This window comes from Salvelinus sp. IW2-2015, unplaced genomic scaffold (assembly GCF_002910315.2).
Source record: "Salvelinus sp. IW2-2015 unplaced genomic scaffold, ASM291031v2 Un_scaffold992, whole genome shotgun sequence".
Classification (NCBI taxonomy): domain Eukaryota; kingdom Metazoa; phylum Chordata; class Actinopteri; order Salmoniformes; family Salmonidae; genus Salvelinus; species Salvelinus sp. IW2-2015.
The window spans coordinates 116905-129845 of NW_019942676.1; the positions used below are offsets into that span (position 1 = coordinate 116905).

At 42.9% G+C, this 12941-nt stretch overlaps 1 long non-coding RNA gene and 1 pseudogene across 1 annotated transcript; both read left to right on the forward strand.

Moving 5' to 3' along the window:
• LOC112069346 (target of Nesh-SH3-like) overlaps window positions 1–10867 on the forward strand; it is a 28669-nt pseudogene extending 17802 nt beyond the window's left edge.
• A 413-nt stretch (window positions 10868–11280) lies between these two features.
• Window positions 11281–12574, forward strand: LOC139024093 (uncharacterized). Its single transcript, XR_011475320.1, has 3 exons — window positions 11281–11803; window positions 12229–12383; window positions 12489–12574. It is a non-coding gene; the product is annotated as an uncharacterized lncRNA (long non-coding RNA).
• The last annotated feature ends 367 nt before the right edge of the window (window positions 12575–12941 follow it).

Below are 12941 nucleotides of genomic sequence, written 5' to 3' on the forward strand. Positions count from 1 at the left end.
GCAATGCTGGGTTTGAACAGTCTGCATGACAACACTGCATGCAAAAAACGTGCTTGAATTTCCCATTAGGGAAAGGCAGCACACAGTTGCTCTGTACCCCTTCTGTCCCTCTAAATACTCCTTCCAATTATATTTTCAAGACTTTCTGTGTGTATTTCAATGAGATACAACTACATTATGTGACAAAGTTAAATCAACCTGAATCCACTATTTWAAAAAGATAAATAACTACAATCTTATACAGTCMATGAAAGGCATTCAGAGACATTCATCTCAGAGCTAAAGAGATGGATTTGAATGCCTGTCTATGAACTGTTGATATTGACCTCAACAATTGGGCATCAAAATGTTCCATAAGGTACGTCCTTATATGACTCCATAGTTTCCAGTCCCCATAATCAAAGTTTACCTCCCTCTTCTCTCTCACCCAGACGGAGGAAACAGTATTAGAAATGCTTCCTCTCATCTCGTGGACCTCCCTCCTGCCCCCTCCCAACTCCTGCCCACCAAAACCCCCAGTACCTCCTCTGCCACCCCTGTCCTTAACAACCCCTCTCCACACGGTGAAAAGCAACAGGGACAGACCCAACCCAGGGGACCTACTAGCGCCACAGAGAAGCCACATAACCCTTCCTCTGGTAATTTCCACCTTTCAACTCTTTTACCTTCCCCTTCTTTTACAGAGTCTGTCATGTCATGTTAAGGGCATCAGAGTATACTCTGGTACCCCTCAAAAAAGTGATCTAAAATGCCTAACTCTCTTCGGAGTAAACGCCTAGATGTTTACTGAAACCGAAAGGCGTCCTGGTATCTAAAGCTATTAGGGACATTTGAACTTTTTACGAAGTGAGGCAGGAATCCTTTTGTTTTCCTTTACCTCACTGGGTAGTCTTTGAGAGTGCTGCCCGAGTAACAGATAGGCAAGGAAGCTCTATCTTGAATTTCTCTACAAACCACTGTAACCCAACCCTCCAGAAACAGATAAAACCATTTTTTYCCCACACAGCTCTCAGCGAATCACAGAAAGGAGCATCACTGCTAACCCCCGCCCTGGGCAGTGAGAAAGCCAATAATAACAACTTGGGTAACGATGACCTCATCGTATGAATGCCCTCACTGTGTTTTGCCTCAGCTGGTCTACATACACTCCACTGTCTGTCTGCTGTCCACTACTGGTCACCATCATCTCAGACCACAGCTTCAGTGTTGTTGTCCAGCTTAATGCACACTCATTGGTCACCAAGCTTCAGTTGTGTTGTCCAGCTTTAATGCACACTCATTGGTCCACAGCTCAGTGTTGTTGTCCAGCTTAATGCACACTCATTGGTCCACAGCTTCAGTGTTGTTGTCCAGCTTCAATGCAGACTCATTGGTCCACAGCTTCAGTGTTGTTGTCCAGCTTCAATGCACACTCATTGGTCCACAGTCATGATCAGGAGTTGGACTGAATGCCCGTTATTGCACCATCCACCACATTATCAACCACATTACTGCATTATCCATGTCTGCATGGCATACACAATCTAACGTCATGGTTACGCTGCACTGCTTAGACCCAGCAGCATCTATGACTCTATTCCTCAAGATTGTGGAAGCTTTAGGATGAAAAAATGCTTGAAAAATCCTACAGTAAATATTGTTTGCATCACAAAAATAATAAAAGTACACACAAAAAACATGCAACACTTATAACAACAAGGTAACATGAGTTAAGAGCCCATGTTAGGAACTACAGTAGAATGCCTTCAATCAAATAACTACACTATTGATAGCTGCAGATCATTTGAGAGATCATTGATTGAATCATCCTCACTAACCCCACTATTCCACTCCTAAAGGCCGTGGCTCCAGCACACCTGAATGGCACAACACATTTGTCATTAACAACATTGAGACTACACATTGTAACAGTTCTGCAATGTTTTTGTGTTTCTAGGTCAAGGCAGCCAGAGAAATTTGAAAACCCTTGGTCCGGCCATCACACTATAGCCAGGACCATGAAGTCTCCTGCTGCCACAAACCCTCTCTTTCCCTTCACTGATGGCTCAAGACAAGATACCCCATCCTCCTTCCTCTTCTTCCTCATTCCTCCTCCATCCCTTCTTCACAGGGCTAATAATCATCACAGACCCCAGGACACCAGGGTAATGGAATCTCTCTCCCCCCCTTTTCCTTCCTTCCTCTCCTCCTCCCCTTCCTACTCTTCCTACTCCTCCTCTTCTTCTCCTACTATGTAATCTCCTTGTGGTTTTCTTGAAATCTCCCCTACCCCCACAAACCCTGTGTAACCAGTGTGCGTGCAGTACTTCTCCAAACCAACCACAAAATGTTGTCATATCTGGGCAAAGATTGAGGTCAGGCAAAGATTGCAGAGTTGGTTGGCATCAAGGTCCTAATTTCACCTGCACAACATGTGGAGAGCGTGATCAGTCATGTTTTCGACATAGCTTTACATCTCCGTGGTCAAGATTTGTCATGGCTGCCCAATCTATCCATCTCTCGACTCTCGCACCATCTGAAGAAGTCACTGCTACTTTTAGAAAGATCTGTCAGATACGGTCAGCATGTCGTAGATTCTGGTGCAGACGGGTCAGCCATGTTAAGACAGCGCTTTCCACTGTCTTTGGGGAAACACGTTGTTCACTGTAGGCTGAAGCGCTAACATGACTCTCCGCTGGTCCATCACATACTGTATAACACGCTACCTTTCCACACAAAATCACATGTGTTTTTGTCCTGTCTCTTTTTCTTCTATTTATTTTCCTCCTCACAAGCCAGTTGGGAGATTCATCTCAAATCTGTTTCTTTCCTGAAGAATTAAGTCTGAGCTAACAATAACTAGCCGATCCAGTGTTGTTGTGCAGCTTCAATGCAGACTCATTGGTCCACAGCTTCAGTGTTGTTGTGCAGCTTCAATGCAGACTCATTGGTTCACAGCTTCAATGTTGTTGTCCACTAATGCACACTCATTGTCCACAGCTTCAGTGTTGTTGTCCAGCTTTAATGCACACTCATTGGTCCACAGCTTCCAGTGTTGTTGTCCAGCTTTAATGCACACTCATTGTTCACAGCTTCAATGTTGTGTCCAGCTTTAATGCACACTCATTGGTCCACAGCTTCAGTGTTGTTGCCAGCTTTAATGCCACACATCATTGTTCACAGCTCAATGTTGTTGCCAGCTTAATGCCACACTCATTGTCCACAGCTTCAGTTTTTGTCCAGCTTAATGCACACTCATTGTCCACAGCTCAATGTTGTTGTCCAGCTTTAATGCACACTCATTGGTCCACAGCTTCAATGTTTTGTCCAGCTTTAATGCACACTCATTGGTCACAGCTTCAATGTTTTGTCCAGCTTTAATGCACACTCATTGGTCCACAGCTTCAGTTGTTGTCAGCTTTAATGCACACTCAATTGTCCACACTTCCGATTTGGTCCACTAAGCACACCATTGTCCACAGGTCATGACAGGAGTGGACTAAATGCCCGTTATTGCACCATCCACCACATTATCAACCACATTAACTGCATTATCCATATCTGCATGGCATACACAATCTGACAGTCATGGTTACGCTGCACTGCTTTATCCCCAGCAGCATCTATGACTCTATTCCTCAAGATTGTGGAAGCTTTAGGATGAAAAAATGCTTGAAAAAGTAAATATTGTTTACGCCACTAAATTAATTAAAATACACACAAAAAACATGCAACACTTATAACAACAAGGCTAACATGAGTTAAGAGCCCATGTTAGGGAACTACAGTAGATGCCTTCAATCAAACTACACTATTGAATGCTGCAGATTCTATTGAGAGATCATTGATTGAATCATCCTCACTAACCCCACTATTCCACTCCTAAAGCCGTGGCTCCCAGCACACCTGAATGCACAACACATTTGTCATTAACAGACATTGAGACTACACGTTAACAGGTTCTGCAATTGTTTTGTGTTGTCTAGGTCAAGGCAGCCAGAGAAATTTGAAACCCCTTGCCCGGCAACAAACTGATAGCAGGACCATGAAGTTCCTGCTGCCACAAACCCTCTCTTTCCCTTCACTGATGGCTCAAGACAAGATACCCCATCCTCCTCCTCCTCTTTCCTCATCCCTTCTTCGTAGGCTAATAACTCATCACAGACCTCCAGGACACCAGGGGTTAATGGAATCTTCTCTCCCCTTTCTTCTCCTCCACTTCCTGCTCTCCCTCCTCATCTCCTACTATTGTCATCTCCTTGTGGTTTTCTTGAAATTCTCCCTACCCCCACAAACCGTGTGTAACAAGTGTGCAGGACTTCTCTCCAAACCAACCACAAATGTTGTCATATCTGGGGGTAGAGGTTGAGGTCAGGCAAAGATGCAGAGTTGGTTTGCATCAAGTGCCTAATTTCACCCTGCACAACATGTGGAGAGCGTGATCAGTCATGGTTCGACATAGCTTTTACATCTCCGCGGTCAAGATTTGTCATGGCTGCCCAATCTATCCATCTCTCGACTCTCGCACCACTGAAGAAGATCACTGCTACTTTTAGAAAGATTTTCAGATACGGTCAGCATGTCGTAGATTCTGGTTGCAGCACGGGTCAGCCATGTAAGACAGCGCTTTCCACTGTCTTTGGGGAAACACGTTCACTTGAGACTGAAGCGTGACAGGACTCTCCGCTGGTCCATCACCTCCTTTCCTATTTATTTTCCTCCTCACAAGCCTGTTGGGAGATTCATCTTTAATCATTTTTCCTGAAGAATTATGTCTGACTAACAATACTAGCTGCTTTTCCTATAACAGTCACTCTTCTTCCTCCACAAGCCAATTGTAAGCATCACAAAGAACCGCGCTTCCCCAAATCAAGTGTTTGGAACAGACTGAGAATGGGTAAAAAAGAGCTGATATTTCTCCCTCTGTGTCTCTCATCCATTAACCCATACAGTTTGTTGGCGTTGTGGCGGCATCATCAACCAATATCGGTGTCCTTCACCCATTCATTTTGTTTTCAATAATGTGTCTGTCTCTCCATCCATCCATTCATCAGCCCGTCAGTCTGTCTTCCATGCGTTGCCATCTGTCCAAGGGTCTTGTGTTCTGGTTTTCATGCAAGCTTCTGCAGATTCAATGCTGTTGCAGGCTTCAAAAGCTTATGACAACGAGTAATCAAAGGGTATTAAGTATACCTGCTCTTTTTAGGAGGTAAGCCTGTGTTACTACCCATTTTGGTGGTGGGAAACTCAGTTCATGTTTCAAGCAGAACCTGAAGCAGTTTCAAGGCCTTCAAAGATCAGGCTCTTTGTATGCGAGCTACATAACCAATGCTGTTTCTCTGTCACAAACTGGCAAACTGGAAGTCAAATATCAATGTTGAGCTGCTTATTGTTGGGGTTCACCCTGTGCATGATTGATTGCTTGTCAGTCCTGTACTGTCCTTATTGAGCATGAGATGTGGTTGGGTTGTCTATCATCATCATTCACTGTATGTTTTGCTCTTGTTTCATGTTATGGTCAATTGGTTGTGTCTCTACTGATAATGCCAAAACAGTGGAATACTCAAGGAGATTCTTTGAAAGATCTTAATTGATATGTTCAGATACCATCGATTCTTCAAAGTGTTCTGGACACGCCACATTTCCCTCAAAGACACAATAGTTGTTAATCTTAGTACTTTTCCTGCCGCAACACACAAACAACTCGCTGTTGGAGGACATAAACCCTGATGTTTCGGCCGTTCAGACTTCTCTTCCATTGAGGACCAGTTCTATGGTAAAATGGCATGAATCCAGTCTTATCTGCACCCAGCGCCAAGCTAGCCCTGCCCACGCTGACACACGCTAGCTTCCATCGCCATCGTTTCCGCCCAGACTGCATGAGTCGGACATTTGGATGTAAAATACGTCTTGTTTGATCAAAACACTGACGACCATCACTAACAATTCCACCATAGGCTTCAGTTCAGCCGAGCCTCTGGAAAATACTTTCCTTTTTTGGAAAGTATGACGTCTGAGGGTCATTAGCTTATTTTTAAGAACCTTATTTGGCGTGTTTCTCACCAAGCTTTGCACTTTCTCTTACCACTGTGTAAAAATAAAGTGTTCTATAATAGCCCTGCCGCCGTGTAATGAACTTGACTTTGTTGTGGAGGGCTCAAATGTTATTTTAATCTATTTTCCTTGGTAGGTTCCACATGCTTCTGGCTTGATTGCAAGTATTGACTTAAGAAGAACAATAATCTTCACAGCTAGTGCATCACTGTGGAGGTGCCAGTTTAGAGTACCCATCATGCAATCAGGAAAGCATGGCATCAGCTTTTCATCAGCTACAGGAATTCAATATTTGCATTTGGTTACAGATTTGTTATATATGAACTAGACTTAGTGGACTAATATTTTTGCATGAGTAGACATCACATGCAAAGGCAGAACAAGTCAGCAGTCAATAATGATTGTGTTTGGTGGCTCGTCACTTGATCATGCAGTCACCTATGATCAAGCTTCACTGCATGTTCTGTACCCTGTGAAACATTTGCAATCTTGATCTATGCTGTCCATGTGGCTAGAAAAATGCAATGTTTTAAGATTACGTAGAACACTGTCATTGCAGAGAAATATCCTTTTTACTCCGATTTCAGTAGACTCACAGTTTTATAAATGTACAACATATGCTATCCTGAATGACAGCATGAAAAAAGTTTGGGAAAGCTTTTCTTTTTAAGTAGAACCATGTTTCTAGAAACTGTAGAGTGGATAAAGCAGTGCTAACTGCAAACTGGCAGTATTTAAAACATGGATATTTACATGTAATTGATGGAAAGAAATGGACCCATATTGTTTATATTACCAGCTAAAATGTCAGAGCTACACCAGCTTTATGTTACTGGGCTTTGCATTTAGCATATTTTCTTATGGATTAGGAACAATTCTTTGATTGTGAAGAATTTGGCCTCAATGCAACAGAACGCTAATTGGCAACAGGTTAAGCATTTCGTTCTGGGTAAATTTAAGAACAGTGTAAAACCTCAAGGAATTACAAAGGATTGTTCATGGTTTAAGGTTCATTGGGCGTAGGTATGGGGTTTTACCATCCGTTTATATACAGTCCATATAGAGTTCCTCCCAGGCATAGAGATGCCAAAATAATTTTCCACAGCTCATGTCATCAGTATGAGTGCTATCTAAAACCTAAAATGTTATTCTGCTGTCCTCAAAAAGATTCTACCTGGAAGCAAAAAGGTTCTCCTATGGGGACAGCAGAAGAAGCCTTTTTGGAAAGCTGTTCGCTAACAGTGTATAACAGATGGCAGTGCTAGATACGTGATGAAATCCTGCTGTTGGATTTTCTCTAGATATTGCCGATTGTGCAACAAAAGGTATTTGGGTTATTCTACAAGTGGCGGTGAAAGAGTGTTCCACTGTTTTTCATTTAAGATGACCTCTTCAAGGCAAATAATGCCATCAGAGAGACAAAGGAATGGTTCTCGCAGAAAGAAATTAAGTTTATGTATTATGTGATTGACTGTTGTTTCCTTTGATTTCTATTTTTCAGATCTCGTCCGTCCAATCCTGTCAACAAAAAGACCAACCTGGTTGGCAAACCTGGTGATATGAGTAAGGTTTAGTTGTTGTAATAATAACACATAATTGAACATTGAGCAGTTTTCTATAACATCATCCACTGCCTTAAATGGGGGTGTACACACCAGTTCCAGAACTCCATTATAAACCAGCTGTTAGTGAAAGAGTATTTTGTCATCATGAAGTTTGTCACTTGGCTGAGCTTATGTTTACAACCTCGAAAGCACTTTTCCTCTAAGCAAATATAGAAATATTGAGAAGCCAAGAAAACGACAAACTTTTTTTTTTAAACAACGTGCTTTGCCAAACTCTGTTCTCTACAGACAAGCTGAATGTCTTGAAGCAAACGGACAAGGCCTCCATTTTGAAGAAGTTTCCCATCAGTGACGGCTAAACCTGCCAAGCAAGACCGCAGACACACAACAACGACTACACCATCAGTCAACGGTATAATTGATCACAATTCAGAGCTAAATTATGTCCTAAGAAGACATTACTGGTGCCCCATGTGAGGACAATCCTTAAATGTATTTTGTGGAGCTCGAAAGCATATCCTTGTCCTTTCTCATCCTCTCACAGACATCTGGTTTGAAACCTGGGAGAACTCCTCATTATTCAGCTCCCTACCGGCCTCTGACGTGGACGCATTGGGAAAGAAACGTTTCGTTGGTAAGTAAAAAACCCTTCTTGTAACTATCATGTACTTCTATTGTCCCTGGCAGAAAATTACTAAACGGTCGCTTTGAACCAGCAGTGCAGGGATCCTTTAAATGTGATCTCTCTTCCCTAAGCACCCCATGTAGTCTACAAGACGGACAAGAAACCAGACGAGCCGTGTTCCATCACAACCTCTCTCAGCTACTTCCCAGAGGAGGAGGGCGGGGAGACAAACGTGACAGCCCCGCCCAAGTCTCCGCCCTCCAACCTCACTGTGGTAACGGTGGAGGGATGCCCCTCCTTCATCATTCTAGACTGGGAAAAGACCGACAATGACACCACAGGTGGGGAGAGTGGGACACTGTACACGTCTATGTACTCCAACTACAATGCAAATGCATAGCAACATACACCACTGTTCAAAAGTTTGGGGAAACGTAGAAATGTAATTGTTTTTCAAAGAAAAGCAAAAAAAAAGTCCAGTAAAATCACATCAAATTGATCAGAAATACAGTGTACAATAGACATTGTTAATGTTGTAAATGACTATTGTAGCTGGAAACTGCATTTTTAAAAATGGAATATCTACATAGGCGTACAGAGGCCCATTATCAGCAACCATCACTCCTGTCATGTTGTCATGTTGTGTTGGCTAATCCAAGTTTATCATTTTAAAAGGCTAATTGATCATTAAAAAACCCTTTTTCAATTATTTYAACTGTTGTCCTGATAAATAAAGCAAGCGCAAGAGGACAAGTACATTAGAGCGTCTAGTTTGAGAAGGCCAGCATCCCGTAGYYGCCTCTTCACTGTTGACGTTGAGATTGGTGTTTTGCAGGTACTATTTAATGAAGCTGCCGGTTGAGGACTTGTGAGGCGTCTGTTTCTCAAACTAGACACTCTAATGTACTCAGTTGTGCACCGGGGCCTCCCACTCTCTTTCTATTCTGGTTAGATCCCGTTGCGCTGTTCTGTGAAGGGAGTAATACACAGCGTTGTACGAGATCTCCGTTTCTTGGCAATTTCTCGCATGGAATAGCTTTCATTTCTCAGAACAAGAATAGACTGACGAGTTCAGAAGAAAGTTCTTTGTTTCTGGACATTTTGAGCCTGTAATTGAACCAACAAATGCTGATGCTCCAGATACTCAACTAGTCTAAAGAAGGCCAGTTTTATTGCTTCATAATCAGTACAACAGTTTTCAGCTGTGCTAACATAATTGCAAAAGGGTTTTCTTATGATCAATTAGCTAATCTAAGTTTATAATTTTACAAGGCTAAGACAACGTGCCATTGGAACACAGGAGTGACGGTTGTTGATAATGGGCCTCGGTACGCCTATGTAGATATTCCATAAAAAAATCTGCCATTTCCAGCTACAATAGTCATTTACAACATTAACAATGTCTACACTGTATTTCTGATAAATTTTATGTTATTTTAATGGACAAAAAATGTACTTTGAAAAAACAAGGACATTTCTAACTGACCCAAACTTTTTATTAACGGTAGTGTACATTGGAAAGTGTGACTCTGAATATTGGGATACTTGGTGAATTCTTGAATTCAACAGTGATTTCCTGGTTGTTGTGTAGAATATGAGGTAATCTCCACGACGAAGGGACCAGATGGTACTCAGGTCTCCATCCTGACCACCAACCAGACTCACACTGCAGTGGAGAACCTCAAACCCGAGAGCAGGTATATAACATAACATCTTTGTGCCTGTGTTTCAGATTGATACAACACATTGYATTCTCTCGGTATGCTCTCTCTCAGTCCTCAGACGGTAGCTTTTTTCAGAGCTTTGAAAAAGTATGAAAATGCATGCACTCGCTACCGTAAGTCTGCTAAATAACTCAAATGTAAATGTTTGTGAAACTTAAACTTTCTGAAAGGCTTTCGTTCATGGAAATAATACAACATTTGAATTATTCATTGTATTATTACTACTTTTGTCAGAAAGATTAGCTAGCTAGCTATGTCTGGTTAAGATCAGGACCTGCACTTCTCTCTGGCGTAGTTGGAGAAGAAAGGTTCTTCACGTGTGGAGAGCAGAGGAGGGCCGCCACGCTCCCGAGGTTTTTAATGAAGCCTGAATATGGGACTATTTGACATTAAAGAAGTGATAGAATATAAACCAGCGCTTCCTGTGAGCTGAGCCTGCTGAGGCTACTGGCACGTGGTGGACCAATCGCTGTGTCTGAACATCTCATATGGAGGAGACATTACCGGGAGGGACTCTCTGGCTCTCCTGGCTCTCTGGACTGCACTGTCTGGAGAAGAGATAAATAGGGAGGCAATACTAGAGCCTCATTTTTCCTTGCTGTAACAACAAGGSCGAAMAATAATACAGTACCTTTCCATCAAAATACTGTGTCCACTTTAAACGCTGTGAGGATTAGAGGAAAATCTGATTCTGTGGAAATGATTGCTTGCAATTGGAGCGGAAATTGGAATCTGGAGCGAGTCGGTTGGATAATCGCTGTGAGACCTTCTGATAGTGACACTTCCTGCTCTTACCTCACAGCTACGAGTTCAAGGTGAAACCCAAGAACGGGTGTTGGAAGGGGCACCCAAGTGAAGCCTGGTCCTTCAACACTGACATCGAGGTACGAGTAGATGGGACCAGCACATATTGTTTTTAGAGGGCTACAGCACTAATGTGTGCCTCTCGAAATTTAACTAGGAGCACAGAAGAGACTTTATAGAGTGAGTGGTTTTTTTGTTTTCTTAGTTTCGTTGAATCGCTGACTTACACCATTACCTATTAAGGAGTCAGTTAAAAGTTCAAGAGCCACATCTGGCTTTGGCGTAGGCATCTGTTGACTAGGTCAGGCATTTCGGCGTTAAACAAAAACAACAAGCATCCACTAAAATACGCACGTACAAACAGTATAACGCACGCCCTCGTCAGCCAGCTCCAGTCATGTCTGGCGGTCCACCACTTACCGGTGTAGGGGTCTGTAATTAATAGCTGTTATTACCTAATGATTTCCAGCTGGCCCCTCCATTGTTCCATATACATTGGGCTGGCGTCCTCTCCATGTAACTGCTCCAACCCCAGGAGTGCTGTCCGGCTGCCAGCTCTCCTCATCCTGCATTGCAGCTCACAACACACCTCAATCAAACTAACAATACAACAGCGGTATCATAAATGAATGGCAGTAGGGAATCAGGTCATTTTTATGTTTCTGGGGAGACCTCACCGCTGGCCTCATTGGCTCACAGAGGCTTACCCTCTATGTGAGAGATGATGAGGAGTTTGAAGGCAGATGATTTGTCTGGAGTCTCCTGGAGTCCACACTAGCATATCAGACTGGCTCTTCAGTGCCAAAGTGACTAAATTACTTGCCATAGATTTTGTATGGCTTAGCTACAAGACGTGTGGTTTTGTGGTCTTTTATTTAGGAGAATCACCAACTTATTTCAAAATCGTTTCGGAACCATTTGTACAGTCTATTATGAGAAGAAGACATTTGAAAGCACCTACTAAACTCACATTTTCTCTCTCTGCCTCTTTCTCTCCATCTCTCCATCCCTCCGTCCTGCAGCGGACCCACGTGTGAGTGAGAATGTCTCAGGTAAGCCCTCAGTCTGTGGTCTGTCCTGAGCACCGGTCCCAGGTGACACATTCCACAGGCTGAATGAATGGATGTATCTAATGAAGGTCTGGCCTGGCACAGTGAGAGTCTGTTGGAGACTCAGGCCACAGTGCCCCAGTGCAGCAGTACACTGCTCTCATCCAATATCTATGAGCTCACTTCTTCCACACCCAACTCACAGCCAACCAAACATTTACACAGCTAAATGAATGGAGACATTTTTTATTTTCCCTTTCATTTCACCTCAGTAGTAAAAGGCTGCGATACACTAAAAAGACAACTCTGATTGGGAATGCAAATATACATTTGGGCTTCTACACATCTCTATTTCTTAATTATATCTTTGTTTCATGCTTCATGCCTTTGATATTCCAGTTCTAATATTTTGTTATCTCTTTCTGTAGGAAAAGATGCCATCTGACCCAGTTCCCTTCAAGACAGACTCATACTCGGAGTGCAATGGCAAGCCAGTACGTGAGAGAACCTGGTACCGCAAGTTTGTGGGTCCAGTCTCTGCAACTCCCTCCGATACAGATATATCTGAGTGATTCTCTCAACGGTCAGTTCTGCTTCCGGCGCTCAGTGTCTATGTACAGTACAGTACTGTAGTCAGTTTAAAATTGCCATCCCTGTTTGACAACTTTTTCCCCTAATAACTTTACAGGTAAATTTTACAACATGGGAACCAGGCTGGCCATGGGGGACCACTGTCAGTTTGTAGACTCGTTCCTCGATGGAAGGACAGGCAACAAGGCGGTAGAAAGACTGAGCTGTGACAGCAGAAAAGGTACTAAAGCTACAGCACTGACAGATCTATCTTTGAATTGTTGAAATGAGAAGCCTGTTAAGAATATGCTGTAATATCCATGCCTGAAAGAACACATTATTCAATCACATGTTTCCAGAATGTTGCACGGCAATAGATTAATGGTTCGTACGTCATTTTTTAGTCGAATGGTACTATAGACAGGGTTCAATTCCATCGACGGGCATACCGCATCTAGAAACAGAGAAGCCTAGTCATATCTTCCGCAGATGGAGGGAACTCTTCACGTCACCCTGTGGTGAAAGGTTGAACGAAGCTAGAGTGCTGTTTGGGTTTCAGACGCTACGGGAG